A 21,810-nucleotide genomic window follows, 5' to 3' on the forward strand; every position below is an offset into this window, starting at 1 on the left:
CTGGGGCTCAGTTTCTCCATTTCTTTGCAAAACAGCTGAAAGTGGGTGATTACCTAGGTGCTACTCCACCCTCCACTGTAACAATCTCTTTCTCCCTGGGCCTCACAGCCCAGTGTTTTGGCATAGTTGAGTTGATCTTTCATTGGCAAAAAGAATAATTAATTGGCTCAGTGGATCCACCTGCATATGGCAAGCGTGGAAAAGTCAGCAACTGCAGACTGGAGAATTTGTCTTCCCAAACAACTGTTTTTCATACAGTACAGAAATTTACTTTACAGGTTGGTTAAGATGTTGTGAGGTCTAGTGGGAATGCAGAGGACTTTGGATCAAGGCACCTGGAGTCTCTGCCATGGCTCAGCTGTGTGACCCTCTGAGCTTTGTGTTTTCTCATTTGTAAAATAGGATAACAATAGCTTCCCCCATAGATGGCTGTAAGATCAAGTGAGAAAATGCATTTTAAATTACAGTCCTCAGCAAAAATATGGATATTATTGATATCCTGTTTAAGAGCCTTGTGAAAGGATTAGACCACCAACTATACAGCAAAGAGCAAGCCATTATAATACTGATGGAGACTTAACTTTGTGTTTTATTTCAGAATCTCCAAGGGCATCAGAGGTATACAGAATGAAATGTACAGTTGCACAGTTAGGAGAGACAAAACTTTCTTGGAAATTATCTCTTTTTGCTCTCCAATCTCTTTTTTATAGGTAGTCAAATGCTCAACAAATTTTGAATATCTAGAATATTCCAAACACAAAATGTTAGACTACTGATATGCCCTAGACAGGCAGAATTCCTGCCTTCCTATCTGTTTGTATTCTAATAGGGAAAGTAGGTAGTAAGCACACAAACAACTAGATAAAATAATATCATGTACTCTTCTCATGTTATAACAAATCAAAAAATAAGGTACTGTGTGTGGGGGGGGGATACTTTTATAGCTTGAATGCTCAGTAGAGGCTTTTATAAGGAAACAACACATAGGTAGAAACTTGAATAACGTGAAGAAGTTAGTCATAGAAAAGTTTACTCAAAGTCACAGAGCTAATCAGAAATTAGCCCTGGCCTAGAAGCTAGGACTTGAGACTTCCTTTGCTCTACTCAGTGACCTACGCTGGTTTTCTTTCTGAATCATGAGTCCACATGTCTGCCCAGTTAACCAACGTATACCTGCTTCTTACCCAGATCTTCTATCCAGGGTCTAAGATGCCTTATTTCCCTCAAGCCTAGTCCAAGATTGAAATATTCTTAAGTTCTCATAGCATGCTAGTTCAACACAATCATATCTAAGTCTCTCTCTTGTAAGTCATGTGTTATCAGTACAACTGAGTTCAATAATGATTGATGGAACACCTGTCACATGAAAGGTATCCCTGAGAGGTACTTTGTGTGTTTAGTAAGAACTGACCCTTGCCCAGAAGGTCACACAAAGTCTATTTATTAAAGAGTAGTAGAGAGTGGAGGGGATAACATAAATGCACAAATGACCTTTTTATTCATTCATCCTGTACTTATGGAGTGCTGATAGAGTGTAAAGCATTGTGTGAGGTGCTAGCAAGTTCACAGAAATAGATCAGGCAGAATCTGCATTTTTAAGAAATTCTGAGTTGGGTGAGGAAGAGAGTCTTAAATACCCAGAAGATTATAATACAAAGTAATAGATACTAGAAGCAGAGAATCATAAAAGAAATACAACCAATGGTATGGAGAGAACATTATTCCTTTAATGTGAACCACAGAAGGCTTCCCAGAGGAGGTGGCATTTGAGCTGAGCCTTGATGGAAAAAAGGAAAGAACAATCTAAGTAGAAGGAATGGTCATAAGTAATGGAGGCAGAAAAGCAGAAGAAGGGTTTCATTAGTACATATACATATATATGGAGGGGGATAAGTCCACCCCCTAAAGAATTCTGTCTTCTTACCCACGCTTTTCTGCCTCTGCTCAAAGGCCTGAGCCCCCACATAGGCTGCCTTTGATCACAAGGACAGAGTGTTCCTACTCTTGTTTCTCTGAAAAAAACACCCATAATAGCTCCTTCATTTTGTCATGTCAAAATGTCATGTGTGGAAATCACTAGCTTGAGGGTAGTGGTGGGTCTTGTCATGCTTTCTGCAATTTCAAGAACTGAAATTTCTGCCATGTGATTGATGACAATTTCCAATGACTCATTTTAAAACTTATGTTAACTATGACCTTATCCCAGACAAATGGGTGGCAGACAGATGTAGGGGGTCCTAATCTCTCAGCTAAGGTCCAGTTCTGAAACTCCAACTACCTGCTGGCACCTCCATCTGGAAGCCTCATAGGCACCTTGGACTCAACAGCCTGTCCTAAACTGAATTCATCCCCATTCTTCCCCAAACCTGCTCCTTTTCTCATGTACTTTTTGGTTCATCTAACTAATGATCAATACAAGGGTATCAATTCGAGGAATTGTATTTATAGCTCTGTCTTTTCCAGATTTCTTACTTTCTATATATAATTAGTTTCGAAATCCTGACACATTTGTTTCTTCAGTGTCTCTAACTCTTCCCCTTTCCAGCCGCATGACTAAAGGCTACGGTCATCATCTATTGGTTTGGCTACTGCAACAACTTCAAATTAGTCACCTTGCCTTTAGCTTCCTATCTCTCTTGTACATCCTTTATGCTATTACTAGAAGCATCTTTCAGAAGGAAAAAGTATTTCTCAAAATTGTTTGAGGTCTCTCTTTGCATAAGGAAGACACATGGTTTCAGGTGGCATTAATGGTCCAACTCCGTTTGACCTGGACAATATCATGAGCTTCCCACCCACATATATCTAATATTCCACACTCATCAGATTATTTGTCATCTTTTTCTCTGCCTTCTTGTTCTATAAAACCCTACCTATTCTCTATGATCAGTCTAAATGTCACTTCCTTTGTCATGTCTTTCCTGGTCCTCTTGAAATTCACTGTGGCTTCCTTTGTACTTCTGAAGCATTGAACTGTTTCTTCATGTGGTCAAAAAATAATGGCTCCAACAATGACCATATCTTAACCCCCAGAACCTGTGACCATATTATCATACATGGCAAAAGAATCTTTGCAGATGTTATTAACTTAAGGATCCTGAAATGGGAAAATTTCCTCAGATTATCCAGGTGGGCCCAGTGTAATCACAGGGGGGAAGGAGATTGGAGAGGAGAGAAGATGCTGTACTGCTGCTGGCTTTGAAGGGAAGCCAAGTACTACAGGTGTTCTCTAGAAGCTGGAAAAGGTAAAAAGAGAGATTGTCCCCTCGAGCCTTCAGAAGGAACCCTGTGAACTAATTTTAAACTTCTGTCCTCCAGAACTGTGTAATAAGTTTGTGTCATTTTAAGCCACTAAATTTGCTAAAACTGCAATAGGAAACTAATACTCTCAGCTTAGCATTTATTTATTTTTACCTGGTACTGTCTTGTCTTGCACACTACCATAAACACCTTGAAAAAACCCAATTAGATTGTCTTCTCCCCTGGGTGCCTAATACAGGGCTTTGCACATGTTAATGGATAATAGGCCTTTTAATTTAAATCAAATGCTTTCTTTGGGGTATTTGCCTTTAAATCAAATGGTCTTTTGAGTAAAGTCCCAGAACTAGATTGGAATTGTTATAAACGTGAATCTAGGTGGGCTGGAATTGATACCTGGGCATTGTTTTAGGTCGTCGGTTTTTTCAGGTCAGTAATGCTGCCAGACCTAATGTGGTGGGTGAATTTGTGTCATTTATTAGGCAGCCTCTCTCAGTGGTACCTTGGGGCTTGTGCTACTATTTAACTTTTCATCTCTCAGACTCCACATGGTTTCTGTTCTTACTGAACTTGCCAGGGGAGTAAATGTTAGTGGTCTAACAGGGGAAGACACATAGAGACCAAGTTCTCTGCAGGAAGGAGCAGGTTATTTCAGTTAGAACTTGCAATCAACATCTCTGTCCCAAAGTCATTTGGTTCTTGCCACATTTGTTTATTCCTTTATGTGTTCATGAATTCAACATATATTGGACTATGTGCCCAGCAATGGAATAGGCACCAGCCACCCAGAGAAGAAAAAGTTAAAGTTCAAGACAATAAGGAGCTCCCATCAGCACTGGGAAGGGATGAACAGGGAGAGATGTAAGTGTGACCTTTTAGAGCAATGCAAGAGGTATGTGTATACGCAGCCAATTATTAATTCTTTCCATTGGTTCTGTGGCTTTTGTCATGTAACGGAGGCCAAGGCGTCAGTAAATGTTATCCACTCTGCTGGGCCCAGGTGCCAGAATCTCCCCTTTTAAAGTATCTCAAGTCACATTCTACATACACAGCTGGATCCCTGGGAGTCTTGACTTCCCATACAATGATATAGCCTTTCAATGTCACCTTGCCCAGAAGGATGAACAATATGCATACCTTCCCAGGAGAAAGCAGGACCTGCTTTACCGGGACTTAGCAGGTGCAAACTATAAACTTTCCTCCTCCAGTCTCCCATCTCCAAATCCTGGCTGCTCTGCCACAAATTTACCCTGTAATTTGGGCAGCCCATCCCTAGTCTTTGGTCTCAGTTTCCTCTCCTGTAAAATAGGTGTGGTTGCTTTCCTGACTTGCTTACCTCCTATGGGTTTTGTGAAAAACAAATGCAATATGAAAAGTAAAGAATATGGCAGACTAAAAATAGTTTATGTCTGTTACCTGTCCTTAAAGTAACAATAGTTATTTTATATAATATTTATACTAATTATTATTGCTGCTATTCTTATTTTTTTATCACTATCATTATCGTAGGAGAGTGGTTAGTTACTTCCAAGAATCAAGCATGTCATTACCAAGTGACTCAATCACTATACAATCAAAAATAGGCTAAATTAGAATGCATTTGAAACCCCCTTCCATAAAAAGCCATGGCACTGCTGTCACTGAATTTTCTTCTGCTTTTCTTTCCCTCTCAGGATCGCTGTAGCCAGATTTTACCTATTATGAAAGTGCTTGTGGGGGTAGGGTTTGACCCAATTCTGAGCCTCTTATAGGCCTGTCCTCTCTCTCCCATCCACAGGGAGGATATGCTTTGGGCCTACAGATGACCAGAATCTTCTAAGAGCTGACATAAACACCTCTAGACAAAGGCCATAGATTTTCCTTTGTCCTTTTGACAGGACTGGTTCAGGCTCATAGAGTTTCTCAGCTTAAGGGCAGAGAGAAGGTGAAGAAGGTGCTGCACAGTGTGTGACTATCAGAAGGGAAATGTCCCTCTTTTCTTCACTGAAACCTCCAATTGCTGCTGGTTCCTCAACATGCTTTTGCTCCTAGTTAATTACAAGTCCCAGATTGGTCTCTTTAATGACTTCCATCTCCCTTGCTGATGAACTACAATTCATGAAGTTGCAGTGTTATTTGTAATCTGGCAGCTTAGCAACAGGGGCTGTTTTTTTTTTTTTTTTTTTTTTTTTTACCACTGGAATTCGGTCCACAAAAGCAACTGAGTAGCGTGGGTATTCTCCAAACAAGCGGTAACTACACGGGACCTGGGGGTCCCTGGATGGGGCTGAAGCACCGAGACAGCTGTGTCTTGGCCCTCCCACTGACCAACTGTGTGGCAGTTCATTTCTCTTTGTCTTTGGTGAAATGAGCATACACAATGTTCTTCTCAGTGAATATGGGATTACATATACGTGAATGTGAATAAATAATCAGAAAAATGCCATGCAACAATCGGTAATGTGAAAAGAGTCTATTCTGGAAGATTGTAGGGCTTGAAATAAGACAGATACTCACTACAGAACCTTCCTCTTCTCTGTTCCCACCAAGAGTGGACAGGGTGTGGGTGGCAGTGAGGTTGATGTGAAGACCAAATAAAATGATGGATGTGAAATATGTGCTTGGGGTTCCAAGAGCTTGGGTCTAGTCACACTTCGTCACTTATTTATTATGTCACCTTGCCCAAGTGCTGCCCTTTCTGAGACTCAATTTCATCACCTAAGAAAGGCTCAGCTACTAAAAACAAAACAAAAACAAATAAGCAAGTACCAGTGAGAAAACCATTGAACATACTATTTCTAAAGTCTCCTCCAGCTAAATAATAGAATAAGTTAAATTAAATTTTTCTAAGAAATTGATTGATTCAGTACAAAATTTCATCCTAAAGTTGTTTTATCACTTACCAGTTAGTGGATAGTTTGAGCAGATCTCTGCAGGGAACTATATTCGTCAGCTCATGATTTTAGAAGCTTACTTCCCAGCTTCATTCCTTACCCACCTACAAAGGGCAGACCTGGCCATGGGAGCTCTGAGCATAACTCTAGGCAAGACTAGGCCTTATTTCCCTCTTCATCAAACCAGAGGGAGTGGACTCAATATTCTCTGAGGCAGTTTTCAGTTTAAAAGCCTGTGAATCCAAACTCTGAGTCTCACTTTTAACAAGCCCTGGGCACAGTGAACCAGGCTGGCCTCCTGTGTGCGGTGGGATGCGACTTGTTGGAGCAGATGGAGCGTGTCTATCATGGCGGCGGCGTAACCAGTCTGGTCACTTCAGATGTCTCCCCAATTAACACTCACGGCGGCAGCCAACTGCTCAGGCAGCAGAACATGCTGGTGGAGAAGATGGTGGGACCGCCTGGGCCCGCTGCCACGCCTATTATCAACCTTCTGAGATGGAGGGGCCAGCCAGACTGGAGCGTGTGGGAGGTGGGAGGAGGGGTGGGTAAAACGGGAGGTGAAATGCGTGTGCGGAGATTTCTTTAGCTGTGGAGTCCTAGAAAGTTAGAAGTGGAACACGCTCATCTATTCGTAGCCCTTACGATACATTTTGATTTCACTTCCTCTTCTTCATTCCCATGGCGCCTGACCCTACTGGCGTCACCATCACCTCTGGCTTTGCTTCTTGAGTGATCTCCCTGCCTTCCGTTTCTTTTCCTGTCCACACCATCCCCTCCCAGACAGCCGGGATCAGATGGCTGGAAGAGGTCATATGTCATTCCCTGTATTTCAGTGTTTTTCTATTGAACTTGAGGGGAGGGGAATAACAAAAATAAAAACCAAACCTCATAAGCTGACATGCACATGCTTCTGGAGGTGTTTACCTAATGTCTTACTTCCTCTTCCCTTCTCCCCGCAAAGATTCGTCATCAGGCAGTTACTTGAAATTCTCCAACCCGTCAAACTCTCTCCTTTCCATATTCTTCCCGCTGCCTTCCTTCCCTTTTTTCTTTGGGGCTCAGCCTTTAAAAATTCAACTTAGCTGTCACCTCTCCTGGGACACACTGTAGGAGCACCCCTCTGTATTCCCACAATAGCCGGGTAACAGCTATCGAAGCATTTACTGCACTAAGTGACTGTGCTTCCACACGACGCTCCCCGTCACTGCACTGTGAGCGTGCAGAGGGACGAGAACGCGCTGGATCCATTTCCTTTTCAGAGGCAAAACTGACGAACATCGGAGATCCTAGTCATCTCCAGAGTTAACTTGTCTGATGTGGCTTTCTTCCATGCCATTACTCGAGCTGTGACCTTGGTCAAGGAGAACCACTTCACCAGTGAGCAGGCACGTGGTAAATGTCAGCTGAGTGAGTGAAGGATTCCCTCATTTCACAGAGAAGGAAGCAGGCCTGGGGAGAGGAGGTGACTCACATGCTCACACATAGGGTGGGTCAGTGGGCTTGCTCGGGGTGGGGGGTGGGGGTGGGGGGTGGGGAGTTCCTCTCTGGACTCCAAGATTACTGCTCATTCCACTATCCTACATTCTCAGACAGTTTCGAGTAATCCTCCTCTCGTGTGGGAGAGCAGCAGAGAGCTCTCAAGGGATGGCGTGCGTGTGCACATAAAGGGAATCCTTGGTTCATTCTGGATTCGCCACATCTCTTTGCTGGTTATTGAGAGATATACAACAACACAATCAGAATGAAACGTGGTAGAATAAAACCATGTAAAATACATCAGGAAGCCCGGAGACTTGGCAAGAGTGGGAGCTATTTAGAACTAAAAGGAAGAGGATTATGGAGCTTACGTACTGATTCAAGCATGGATGTTTTTCTGTAGGTCTCCATGGCCAGGCAAGGGCAAAGATCCTCCCAGAACCATCATGTCCCAAGTGCATCAAAAATCCCTGCCTGTGTTGTTCTTGGGGAGGGAAAGTTTGGCTTTGAATAGTTTTTCCTGAAAAATCAAAAACAACTCCTCAGAGTGGGCCCTGGGAGCGGGGCATACTTCCTTGGCCTGGGAGTGAGGGTGCAGGTTTCCGGAGTGGAGAGGGGCATCTGAAGCCACGCAGCGGGGAGCCCAAACCTCTGAGCCTGATTTACAGCTCAGGCCTCAGATCTCCTTCCTCCCAGCCCACATCAACCCCCCAGTTTCCTTTTCTCTGTGCCAGCGCTCTTCTGGGCTGGGCAATGAGATCTAACCAGGGGCTTTTTCTGGGCATATATATGCATCCTTCCAAGCAAAGAATGCAGAAAGGAACAGAAGTGGGTCTTGAAATGTGAGCAGAAGAGCATCGTGGTGAGTCAGAGAACCACAGGACTGAGACAGTGTGGAGATCATGTAGCTCAGCACTCTCATTCTCCTCTTCTTCTTTCCTTTTCTGTTCTTCATTCACCCTGCCCTTTCCTTTCCACTCCTTCTCTTCTTGTGCCTCCCACCTACAAGCTTGTGCACAAACTCAACATATTAAACTGAAAAATGGAACTGCTCTAGGCAGTTGGAGTAGGGGGTTCCTGGTCTCCCTTTCTGACCCCATAGAGACCAGTGAGGGCCCTCCTCAGATCACTGGGGTTCCCAGAAGCAGTGTGGAAGCTTCTGCTATAACCCCACACCCTCATTTTGCACCGGGGCTCCTAAGGCCCAAGGAGGTGATGGGATTTGTTAAAAGTCAAACAAGGATTTTTGCCATGGAGTTCGGCTCTACAGAGCCTCTCCTGGCTTTCTAGGCTCCGTCCAGTAACTTGTGCTAGATTCCACGCAGGCCTGGTAAAGTCTCAGTCTGACCCTAGGTTCTGTGGTAGGTAAATCTTGTTTAAACTAAGAAAAAAGTAAGTTAGAGTTTAAGAAGCCCTGGGCCAGTATCTCTGGGAAATAAGCACCATGCCAGCCTGGCTGCTTGTCCCCCTTAGTCCTGGTGCTGCCATTCCTCTGCAGGCACTTAAATCCTGGGTTCAACGTGTTCCTCTGCCTGAGGCCCTGCCTTTAGAAATTCTTGGAATGGATCCTACCTTTTGCTAACATCCTTTCTTTTCCTGTTCTCCATGCTAACAGGACCTAGCCTTGCCCTGAGCCTGGCCCAGGTGTGGGAATTTATACTTGCTCATAGGTCCCCCAAACCCAATAACTACCTGAATCTCTGATCACTGCTTATCCCCAACCATGATCCCATGCTCTGCTTGCCACCCGGAGCCTCCTAAGACCTTCTCAAGTTAGCGCCTGGCCTGGCAGTCTTCTCCTTTTGCCTAGACTTACATTCTCCTGACAAGTTCCTTTTTGTCCACAGGTCTAGGCTTTTTGTAGCCTTTGAGGTGGGGATGTGGAGGAGGAAGGGGTTGACTGAATTTGAATGTTCATTCCCTCTCTGTCTGGCCAGGACAGCTACTCAAAACCACAGTCTCACAACTTAGTCCTTCCACCTGTGAAAAAGAAACCATCAGTGGCCTCTCTTGCTTGACCCAGAAGAGCCCAGAATAAGAGACCCGGAGGCTTCAGGGAAGGAAGTGACTCCTATAACTCTCCAACTGAGCCCAATCATGTTCCAGGCAATACCAGATTCTTTTCCTTCCACTTGGTGCTAGAAGATTAACGTATTCTGAACCACGTCCAGTTCAGGTTGGTGGCCAGAACCCTCAGATTCTGAAGCATCTTAAAGTTCTGTGACTGCACCAACCTGCAGCCTTCACTTTGCTGAGAGGCAGATCCTGCCCATTTCCAGCCCCAGCCATCCCTTTCCTGACTGCATATACAGGCCCAGCAAGGACCCCCTGCCTGCCCCAACTGCATTCAACTGCCCTTTAAGTATTAGATCCCTACCAACCCACTGGTAGGGGCTGTGGAAGCCAGCCCTCGTCTTCCCTGAATGACAAGAGGCTGAGGTCAGAGGAGCCTAAGCTGTGTCTTCTGCCCATCTTCCCCACAGAGGCCCTTAGCTGGCTTCCTCCTGCCCCCAGCCCCTCCAGGAGCCCTTTAGCATCCATGCCTGGCCCCGGGCAATAGTCTGGTGCTTTTCTGCAGCCCGTGAACAGAATCAGAATCAGTCTGGTCTATGAGCTTAAGGCTCCTACAGCAACAGAGCCTGACTCCTCCAAACACAGGCCAGGAAGCTCCAGGCCTGGGCACAAAGGCAGGATGAGGCTATGAACTGGGAGGCCCCCTGAGGCCCATATTTCCCCTCGTAGCCCAGAGTGGGAACTATAGGCCCCTATGCTGCCCTGAAGTGTGTATAACCATAACACATGAAGTTTCTGGGGAAACAAGGAGTGGAACTGCCTGGTACTTCTCAAGGGGCTCCCATGCCCACCACCAGTAGAGGACTCTGCTCCATCCAGCCTCGGCTCCAGAGTTTTCTCCAGATCCAAAGATTCAGTGAAATTTCTGCCTTATGGGTATCTTCTAATCTTGAAATAAAACCTATATTATTAAGGGATGTGATAGATAGAATATACTGAGGCCAAGATTGCAGGAGATCCTTAGAGAATATAACAATTGCCTGACCTCCAGGATGACAACCATCTTTCCTGAATCCTGCCTTAACCAGAGACCAAGAGCCAACCCCTTCTGGAACCTATAAGCAGGTGTCCCCAGCCATCTGTAGGGGAACCAGTATGCTCTCAAGTTGACCATGCTGGCAGGAAAACTGCACAGGCTGTGCCTACTCAGCCCAAGTAAGGTGGAGATGGGTATGCCACAGAAGAGTATCCACTGCTGCAGGAACAACCCTAAAGATTCATTGTGGGTGTAACAATTCCCTGCAAAGGCCCACTGGCACAGAAAAACTGGGAACAGATCTGAGAAGGCAAAGTTGTCAAATCTTCCTCCTAGCTGGCAGCATTGTTACAGGATTCCAGAAGCCCCCTGGAAGCCGCTAGAACCTCCCTAGAGAGGACATGCCTTACAGGGCGGGAGGAGGGGATGGTGGAATGTCTAACTACCTTTGGCCTAACCTAGCCTGAGGCTTGGGTTCTGGCGCCGGACAGCCTGGCGTTCTGGCACCACATCTAATCAGCACAGAGGCCAGGAGCTCAGACAGAGGAGATCTGGCCTTGAAATCTGTGTAGGCTTGAGTCACTCACTTTATCTTACTCAGCCTCAGTCCTCATCTTGAAAATGGGGTGATGATAGCATTTGCCTCACAGGCTTGTTGGGCTTCAGCTAAATGCCAGGAATTTTTTCCCAGAGAACAATAGTCTCTCAATGCATATTTTCTGAATATTTTCCGTTAAGCCTCTGGGAGAAAGCACGGGTTTCAGCGTCAGCACGGCTCCCCTGGGTCCCGCGGGAAGGCCTGGAGAACAGCACACAGGCCCCTCTGAGTTTGCCTTAAAGATTACATCTATATGATATCTTCTGTTCTGGAGCAACGGGCTGGGATTTAACAACTGGGACAGGAGGCAGCAGGCCAGAATTCCTCCCTGATGTCTGCCCCAAAGCCGCTGACTTAGCTGCTCTGTGACTCAAAAGTTTCAGACCAGGGAGAAAAACAATTTCTCCACCACCTTCCAGCCCAACGTACGATAGCAAAAATATTTCAAAATATACAGGACCATGTATTGTAGCTTTTTAAAACCCAGGGTCCCCTCTGTCTATTACAACTACCCGACGAGGTTAGCAAAGCATACTGTGTCCTCATCTCTCGTGGGAGCTGCCTGTAGTTCACAGAAGTGACTTGTTCAGGGACCCACCACCACACATCTTCATGTCCCTCTTCTACAGTTTCAGGTTTAACCATTTATTTTGAGCTTTGGCTTCAGTTGTGTCATTTCCAGTGGAAGATGTTATCCTCACTCAGCCTCAGTGCCGGGCTAATCAGAAGGCAGGTGGGCCATGTCCCAGGCTCTTTCTGCTAGACCAGCAGGAGGGAATCTCCCCCTGCTCTCTACAGAGCTGTGCTGCCCAGGGTTAAGGCTGCCCAAGACTCAACGTGAACACCAGGAGAGGCGGTGGGAAGTGGGGGGTGGTTGGAAGGACAGGTTCATGAGAAACAGTGTGGCTCAGGTAGAAAGGGCTCTGAGGTCCCCTGCTGGCATCTGTTGGTTGATTTCTTCCATTTGGCTTTGTTGCTCTAGGCTATAGGAAGGACAATGGGAGACAGGACTCTTGCTGGAGGCTTTAGGTCCTTTGTTTATGCAACTCAGAAACCACAAGCCACAAAGAATCTAAAACTGCCTGATTTGTAAAGTATACTTAATGTTTGGATTTTTATTAAAGTAATAAAGTCACATCTTGAAACAAGTGCAGACCCTGGGCCTCTGTGTTCCCCAGTGGGTGGTTTTCAGTTTTCAGGTGCGTGTGTGCGGGTGCAGTTTGCAGGTAGATAGGCCAAGAAGCTTCTGTTTGGATTAGGTTGACTCTCCCCAGAATTTAAATCCTCCAGAAGGCATATAATAAAGGCAACAGTCCCCTGTTACATGCCCTTCTCCCCAGCAATCATTTTACTCACAGGCAGTAATGTCTAACCATCCTTACTCTAGTGTTTATTGTGATTACCTCCACAACTCTAAATGATACGCTCATTTATATTATTATTTTTTGTTTTATTCCTCTTATTCAACAATAAATAGGCATTGAGCACCTTCTGTGCATGTTCCAAGCTCTGTTCTAGGCAACCAGGGAGCTTGCATTGGCATTTAATGTTTTACTAGAATAGAAAAGGATTGAGCTCACTTAGAACATCCTCTCCTCTGAGTACAGTTATGTCACCAATTTCACTTTGCAAGAAGATTTAAAAGAATAAGAAGGCATTTATCATGCAGGGTGGAGGTAACAGGGAGAAGCAGTTTAGAGAGTTAGGACATAGGTTATTTCTTGAAGGCAGGGGACTTGGCTAAAAACATTGCAAGTCCCTGAAATGTTGTCAGAGAACCATGGATATTAAAACACACCTGAGTGAACAGTTCCAGATCACTGACACACCTAAAACGTGCTCGAGCAAGTGTAGCTGGGGTCGGGGGGCATAGACATACACACAGACCTCTGACAAGGAACCCCAGGCCTGGAGAGAAAGCTGCTCACCTGAAAACCTTACCTGAGGAGGTTCCTGAGGTCTTTGTCAATGTGTCTTGGTCTGTTTAAGCTGCTATAACAAACATCCCATAGATGGGGATGGTGGTGGGGGAGGGAGAGGCGCTTAACAAACATTTATTTCTTATAGTTCTAGGGTCTGGAAAGTCCAAGGACATGTGTTGGTAGAGCCACTGTCTGGTGAGGCTTGCTTCCTGGTTCACAGAGAGCCATGTCCTCACATGCAGAAGGGGTGAGGGAGCTCTCTGGGGTCTCTTTTCTAAGGGCACTAATCCCATTCATGAAGGTGCCACCTTCATGTCCAATTCACCTCCCAAAGGCCCACCTCCCAATATCACCAAATTTTAGGTTAGATTTCAACATATGCATTTTGGGGGCCACAGCCATTCAGTCTATAGCATAATGCCTGGGAGAAGAGAACCTAGGATAAGACAGGAATCTGGAGTTCAAGATCTAATTTCAGTGTGAAATAATTCTTTGTCTCTTTGTCTGCCTGGTCTTCTGTTTTCTTATCTATGAATTGGTGACGAGTCCAGCTTCTCTGTTTTGGTATGAGGATGAAATCATATGTTGATATACCAACTGTAAATTGCTATAGAGTGAAATCTTATTATTAAGATGTATGTGCAAAGAATACCTGAATAAGAGTCTATAAATACAATTTTATTGCACATTATCAATTTTCCCTTCTAAAAATCAATGACTCCTGCTACTAATTTATTATTATGATTATTACATATACTCTGGATAATAAAAGAAACCACAATCACACTTTCTGGTGGAATGATTCCTTTGGTTAAGTAAATCTCTAGATGCTTAAAGCTGAGTTTTCCCTCTGACTCTCAGGGATGGATAGATAGCTTGCACTGTCTTAGAGTCACTGTGGGAAAAGGTTATTGGCTGGTTTAGCTTTTGGAGTGGGCTCTCACAAAGTGACTCCACTCTGTTGTGTGAGAAGCTCAATTTGAGTAAACTGAATTTTACTGAAAGCATCCTCTTACCAGAAATTGTTTATTTTGAAGGACTGTGTGGTGTTCAGAAATAAATGTGACCTTCACACTAACCAATAAGGGCTTACTGTGGTGGAAAGAGCAGAGATATGCACAAAATTAATGCAAGGTGATCGATGATTAACACTAAAATAGAGATATAATTCTATGCAGTGAGAAAATCGAGGAAGAAAAGATGAATTGTGAATTGGGGGTATCTGGGACATACATGTAGGGGAAGTGCAGTTTAAACAGTTCTGAAAGCATACTGGAACATTGGCAGAGTGAAAGGGGGCAGGCCTTGCCTATGCAAAGGCCCAGGGATGGAGGGGCTCTGAGAGTGATTGGGGAAGAGCAGGGTCTGAAGGGTGGTGAAAGAGAGTATTGGAGAAGTGGTCTGGAGCGGGGCAAGGGTGGAGTACCCTTGAGGCCCAGTCGAAGTTTGGTTTTACTCTGAGCCATCAGAGGTGCCAGAGTAAATCAGATCAAAGTGCAGCTTTAGTAAGAAAAGTCAATCAGCCATAAGCAAATGAGACATGGTGATTTCCTTCCTGCTCCTCAGTGAGGTGGTTTTGAGAGGAGGCAAAGGCTGAGCTAAGGTTTCTGGAATGACTCTAACGGGCCCCTCCCAGAAACTGCTCCTGACCTTCTTCTGTAAATACCCAATTACCTGTTCATTTCCCCAATTACCTCATCAGTGAAATCAAATCAATCACTGTTAATTCTAACTCTCATAAACATTCTTCAGTTTACATATATGATGTTCTTCCGCAAGCCATACGTAGCTGCATGATGTGTGTGAACTTTGCAAAGGTAGTTTAGGCAGGAAAAAAAATAACACTCAATTAACCAGCTTGTCAGAAGCTGAGTCATTATAAATGACAGGAAAGCACATTTGCAATATTAAAAATGAATTAAAATAGAAAGCCATTTTATATAAATAAGGAAAAAAAAAAAAAAAAAAAAAAAAAAAAAAAAAAAAACCCTGAGTATCGAATCTCAGAATAGGGCCTAGACGAATACTTCTGGGTTAATACCCATGGTCATGGGAAGCACTAGAGCATGGGCACAACTGTGGTGCTTTGCGTGTCAGGTCTCCTGTGTTAAATGCTGATTCTGCCCCATGAGCATGAAAGCAGCTGTTGAGAAGTCTGAGTCAATGTAAGTAAATCTAGAACAGTGTCTTCTTCAGAAGTGCCACATAAACATTAGCTACTACTGTCGTTACTATAATAACTTCTTTTCTCTGCCCCTATGGTGAAGGAAGGAAACCCATATGTTCAGGGACTTGCTATGTGACAGACCCTTTTGTAGTTATTACCTCATTTAATTTAACAATGATAACTTTTCATAGGTTGTTAAAATTAGCCACATTATATCAATGAAGAAATTGTGAGAAGTTAGGTGACCTTACTGAAGTCCCCTAGCCAGGAAGTGGCCCACTGAGACTAGAACCCAGGACAAACTGGTCCCAAGTTCCCACCCATCAGAATGAGCTCCCTTATTTTGAGAATGTTCTAGGCAGGGTTGGTTGATCAAGTTTTCTCTGATCAGGTTGGCTATGCGTTGTTGTGGATTATTAATAGTGGGAGTAAATTAGCATTCTTTTCCAGTCTTATTTGCTCCAACATAAGCAGTGCAAGCAGCTCTCACAGACTAGAGGAGCTGAGTAGCCTTGTGCTCCATAGACATGTCAGTTCCATTGTGGGAAGAAACAGAGGGAAAGCAGCCTGAAAAGGCAAGTGACTCTCAGGGAAAATGGAGCAGCCTTTGAGGTAGAAGAAAGTTCACCTGACAGGTTTAGTCAGTGCCTGATTACAACCTCTGATGTGTGAGAGCTTAGGAGAACACAGCCCTTTCCCATATACACAAAATATCTATTCCTCATAACAACCTGAGACCACTTAGGCCAGGGTTGCCTCTGATTTTGACACTAATGAAAATGAGGCCCAGGGAAACCAAGAGGCCTGAAAGTGACAGGCCGGGTTCTGAACTTGGGCTATTTCCCATCAATTTTGCTGCCTCCCATAGCAGTGAAAAGAGTATCAACATCAAAGGTAAGAGAGTTTTGAAACTGAGACAAAAATGATGGGCATCCTTAAAAGAGGCAGAGGAGGGTGCTGTGGGCCAGTCCCAGGGCTGTTCACCTTACAGTGATGCTCTTGCTCCCATGGAAAGCTTCAGCTAAATACTACAGGGCATTACAAAGAACAAATGACTCATGTTGATTGTCAGTCAGAAGGCAGTATCCCCCTTTCCCTCCAGAGGCAGTCAGGTTCTTGAAGGGTCAGAGTGTGAGTCAGGGTTCAAAATCACTCCCACCTGATAGCAGACCTCCTTCTTCCCCCTTGCTTCTTCGACTCAAACAGGAAGTAATTCTAGGAACTTCTGCCCCTGCGTCCTGGTCAGTAGTAGTTTAAAAGCTTTGTTCTTGGCAGATCTGTGAGGGGCTATTCTGCCTCAGCAGGTCTCCTGGAGGAAACAGCTGGTTGAGTTCTCATCCTGCCTTTGTTTTTTTCTCTTTCAAGGAAAAACTCCTTGAGAGCTAAGCATGCCTGCACCCTTCCCCAGGCCTGATCCTGGATGACTGGTGAGAAACAATGCTGTCTATTGTCATGGCCAACTAACTGTGTGCTCCCCCTCACTTTGGGAAATTTCTTCACACCGGTCTGGCACTTGGCTGGCTTTCTTTATTATTTAAGTTTGGAAACACTTAGGAGTGTAATCTTTCTGTCAGTCAAAGCTAACGTTTCTACTATGAAAAGAATTTTTTCTAGCTCTGTGTGGAATTTTTTTTTTTCTCCCAGGTTCATCATTTTCCTTGATGAGGATACAGGGTTCTACTTGGCCTGGCCAGGGGGATTTTAGCTGTGGCTACTTGGAGGAATATGGGATGGGCGAGGTTTGGGGAGGCTACGTGCCCTGGTTAGACGTGCCCAGCAGAAGGAGAGAGAGTCTGGAAGGTCTTCAAGGTAGAAAGGCAATTTTCAGGTATCCAAAAGCAATGCCTGCATTTGTGCCAACAAGTTGATGGCAAGCAGAGTGTGCCTCTGCAGTCCAGTGTCTAGCAAAGGGGGCCGAAACAGGGATCTAGTATCCTACAGGATTCTGGAACCCTCTTCTGTACCTACTGTCTGAGGTTCAGGCTGAGCTGCTTGTCCCAAATCCTTAACAACCAAAATGAGCTGGATTTCATTTCTACTTCCCAACTTGAGCTGAGAAGGTATCCAGGTCACAGCGGGTTTTAGAAGACAGCCAAACCAGTTGCCCACACTCATAGCTTTCGTGGGTCATTTCTTTCCTTCTCTCATTTTTTCCTTTCCTTTCTTCTTTTATTTTTCCTCTTTTTAAAGAAAAAGTAAATTAAAAATAGAAGATGACTGATTAACTAGATAAGAGATGGAGAGTTAGAAAGGAATTTTATTTCTGCTCCAGCTTTCTTCTTTTCCCTTTCTTCTCAGTTCTTTCCGATTTTATTTTCTAAAAAACAGATATAGCTGAGAGATCATAAAATAAGCTCTGCACTCCTGTTTCATGAATTTTAAACTCTTTTCCACCACCTTGAGACCACATGTTTTTTCTGAAGTTAAAGGTAGAAAAGCCTTCTTGGAGATTTGTTTGACCGCTTTTGACCACTTGGGTGGTCTTTTTGGCCTCGGGATCCAGGAAGCATTCATTTATTTAGCAAGTTTTAATCAAGTTCCTACTGTGTGCCAGTCACTGTGCCAGGCCCTAAAGATAAATAAGGAAGAAACAACCCCCATTTCCATCTGTCATGGTCTTACATGTCAATGTAAAGAATGAAACACAAAAGTAAACATGCAATTATGAAACCTGAGAGGTGCTATGAAGGAGTTATAAAAACACCCCAATTTCCGCCACTTCAGGTCTGGCTCTGGAGAAACATTCCTCCATTCTGTCTCCACTTCTGCTACATGAGATTCTTCAGTTAGACCAAAAATCATCATCTCAAGACTATCCCCAGCTTCTCTGACCTCCATGTCCTCAGTGAGGGTCCTTGGAACTCTCCTGCCTGGCATTCTCGCTCATCTCCCTTTACCAAGAATGTCTTTCTCTCACCTTCATCTCCACAGGTTCAAATTCTGCTCCTTTCTTCATGCTCTATTCAAGGTCCTTTATCCTTGCTTCAGCCATTCCCGAACTCTTCTCCCTACCTCAGGATATCTCCTTCCCCTTCTCTGATGTGTCATGGCATTTGGTTTATTATGTTATTCAAAGTGCTCATCACCCTCTGCATGGTGTTATCTAGTTATTTGTATATCCATCCTAGACCTTACCTACTTATCCATCCCCACCTTGAAAACATGGATATCATTTATCACTGTACCTCAAATAGGACCAGGCACAATTAACACACAACAATACTTGTTGAATCAATGCCCCAATGTTAAAGCTCATAATAAAACATCTGAATAGTTCTCTATAGTTTTACAAAGAGTGTTCACATATATCATCTATATTAATCCTCAGAACAATCCTGTGCAAGAGAAATTATTATAATCCTGTTTTACAGATGAGGAAAAAGTAACAGTTTTTTACTGAGTGTTGACTCTCTGGTAGGCATTATTCTAAGAACATTCCACATGTTACATCATTCCATCTTTATCCACTTCCAATTAAAAACAAGAGTCATCTGTGCTTACTCTGTGCCAGGCACTATTTCTAGCCTTCTACATCTATTAACTCACTTAATTCACACAACTCTATAAGATAGGTACACTTGTAATCCTCATCTTATACATGATGAAATGGTAGCATGTGGAGGTTAAAAAACTTTCCTAAGTCCCATAGATGAATTTGGCCTCTAAATTAGGTTGTGACTGTAGAGACACCCATTCACATATGAGCATTTTCCTCCTTTCCTGCCTCAGCACTGCCAGCCCTGCTCAGTATTGCCTCTATGAGGTACATTTATGCCCATTTTACAGATGAGAAAACTAAAACCTAGAAAATATTAAGCAACCCTCCAATATTATACAACTGAGGGCAGAGCCTGGTTTTGCATCTGCAAAGCCCATGTTCTGAACCATTCATCTGTGTCATCAGAGAGATCTGACCATGGCGAGTCTAGGTATACTGTATACACACTTCCTCGGGCACTCAAAAGCTTTATGACTCCTTAACATTTCTGTGTGTCTGCTATGCTCAGTGCTTTGGGCTTGACTCTGTGTATGTTAGGTAGGGTGGGGACTTATAAAGACTAAGACATACTTCTTGCTTCCAAGAGACAAATAAAAGCAATTGCAATATCCTTCACATCTATTCCTTCCTCTCTCTTCCTTTTTCAGCATTGTACTTAATGTTGCTTCTTTATCCATCTATCCTGGAAAAGATCTTGAAGGAATGGGAGAGTTAAGTCTGGAGTGGCACCAAAGGTGAGGGGATGTGGCCAGATCCAGGAGGTGAGCAGGACTGGCCTAGTTACTTGGAGTCAGGGGCAGTGATTGGAGACTTTTTTCTGTCCCCAGAGAAGACAACAGCTGTTCATACACAGTTTTATACTGTGGACTGAGAGGGAGGGAGGTATGAGAGCAGTGACCCTAAACCTGTGGAGAGAGGAAGTCCTGGCCACTTAGAACAACCCTCTCTATAACTAGATGGATCCTTACACCCGCCCCCTTCCCACCTTGCAGACCACAGCATGAGTATTGGACACAGATCAGGATGGTGTGGGAGTTCACAGTTTGGCTCCCAGCTTGGCCAGTCACCATCAGATGACTGTGAGCAAGTCACTCGCCGCTCCCCAACACTCCATTTCTACTGGGATTTGTTAAAATGGTTATAAGGCTTTTTTTGCTGTGCTTGTGTGGCCTGGATTAGTCATGATACTCATGAGAGCACTTAGCTAACTGGGAGTGCTTGGTGCATGTAAGATGCTGAGGAAGAAAAGTCTAGGTTCTGCCTCCTCAACAATATTATGCTTACGAGGACACACCAGATCGACTCACACATAACAGTCAGAAAAATGGGCATAGTTTGCATGTTGCCCAGTTTCCAGACCTGGAACTACCTACCAATGAAAATCAGCTGGCATTAGCAAATTTTCTGTGTGGGATTATTTAAAAGCTGTGGCTTTCCATTCACGTCTATAATTAGCGCCTAGGCGCAGGGTAGAACGCGGGAGGAGTTGAACCAGGAAATAAGGGCGCCGCTGTTCCTACACAAACGATCCATTCCTGCAAATTAATGTCATTGAAGTGAAACTTGCTTCTGGTGCCAATCTGGTAAGGCAAACGGAGAGGCTGCCAGGACACCAGGCTCTCTCAGTTTTGCGTGGATTCACCATGTGCCCCAAGCACATCCCATCTTTTCTCCCAGCCTCAGTTTCTTTAATTGTAAAACAAGATACTGCATACTTCACAACAGTTTGAAAACGCATAAGGTTCTTCTCATTCACGCAGAGCTTCCTACGGATGGTGTGAAAAAGATAGGAAAAGGACCCCCACCCGCCCCACTCTCTGTCCTGCGGCGCCTGGCCCAGGCATCTTAAACCAGTTCTGGAATCCAACAGACAGTGCTGGGGCGAGCTAGAACATTCGTGTACATCGGTGAATGTGCGTGCTTGACAGAGGGCTTTTAAATGAATCACTTCGCATCTAGCAGGGCAGCACCTGCTCCTCAGCCTCCAAAGGCAGTGCGAGCAACACGATCATTCAAAAGCTGCAGCTTTCCATTCACATCTATAATTAGCACGTAGGCTGCAGCAGCCGCTGGCAGTTCAAGGATAGGGCCTCGGGGCGGGGCCTAGTTCTCTAGCTCCGCCCCTTGTCATTCCCTTTCCCCGCCCTCCTTACCCGAAGTCACCGGAGGCCTGGCCTTGGATCAGGGGCTCGGCCCTCAGCGGCAGGATTCCTGCAAGTAATATTGCCAGGACGCCAGGGCTCTCCGCATCCTCACTTTGGGATAACTGCAGCGCAGTAAATAAACACCTTGGTGGAGGCGGTTCTAGGGGGGCAGCTATATTTAGAGTGGCGTCCCCCTAACCCCGCCCTGCAGCTCCGGCATCCCGCCCTCTCCCCACCACCCCTCCCAGCCACCTCTCCCTCTTTGTCGCATTACATAGTAATCTGAGATGCATTGGATGAGCTCCAGGGAACAGAATGTACTTGGCAGAGACGCGGAGCTTGATGTCTGCAAAATGTCGGAAACGCAGCCAAGAGCTGCTAACTGGGTCATTAACCTCCAAAAGCAAAGCGAGGACTGTAGGCCCGCTCTGCCTCCCTTCATCTCGCCAATAAAATGCCTCAGTGTGAGGGGAAGAAAAAGCCCAAGGTTGGCTGCTTTGATTTCTAGGCACCAAAGGCAGGCCCAGCCCCTCCTCCTGGCCCCTGCTCTCTTCCGTCCCTGCGCTGAGTCCCAATGTACAAGTGGCCTTTAAAAGCCCCGCAACCCCTGAGGGCCACGGTTGTACCTCTGGAAAGACAGAACTGGGCAGCCCTTCCCTACCGCACAGCCTAGGGCCCATTTTTTTTGTGCTGTTAAGGAAAGCAGGGAGTAGGGGAGAAAGGATTAAGGGAGAAGTTTTGAGGTCCATCCTGGACCCCACGACTACATTGAAGGATCTTGCCATCCCCTCCTCCCTTTCTCCCCCTTCTTCCTGCCCTCT

The 21,810-nt window shown here is 44.9% G+C and overlaps 1 long non-coding RNA gene across 1 annotated transcript in view; it reads right to left on the reverse strand.

The window, feature by feature from the left end:
• The window catches only part of LOC150021066 (uncharacterized), a 128,436-nt gene extending 107,313 nt beyond the window's left edge, over positions 1–21,123 (reverse strand). The window contains exon 1 of the long non-coding RNA XR_016510624.1: positions 20,999–21,123. This is a non-coding gene — a long non-coding RNA (uncharacterized LOC150021066). The remainder of the gene's footprint in view (positions 1–20,998) is intronic.
• Between the last annotated feature and the right edge of the window lie 687 nt (positions 21,124–21,810).

Source organism: Furipterus horrens, unplaced genomic scaffold (assembly GCF_987537825.1).
Source record: "Furipterus horrens unplaced genomic scaffold, mFurHor1.1.pri manual_scaffold_1, whole genome shotgun sequence".
In the NCBI taxonomy this organism is placed as follows: domain Eukaryota; kingdom Metazoa; phylum Chordata; class Mammalia; order Chiroptera; family Furipteridae; genus Furipterus; species Furipterus horrens.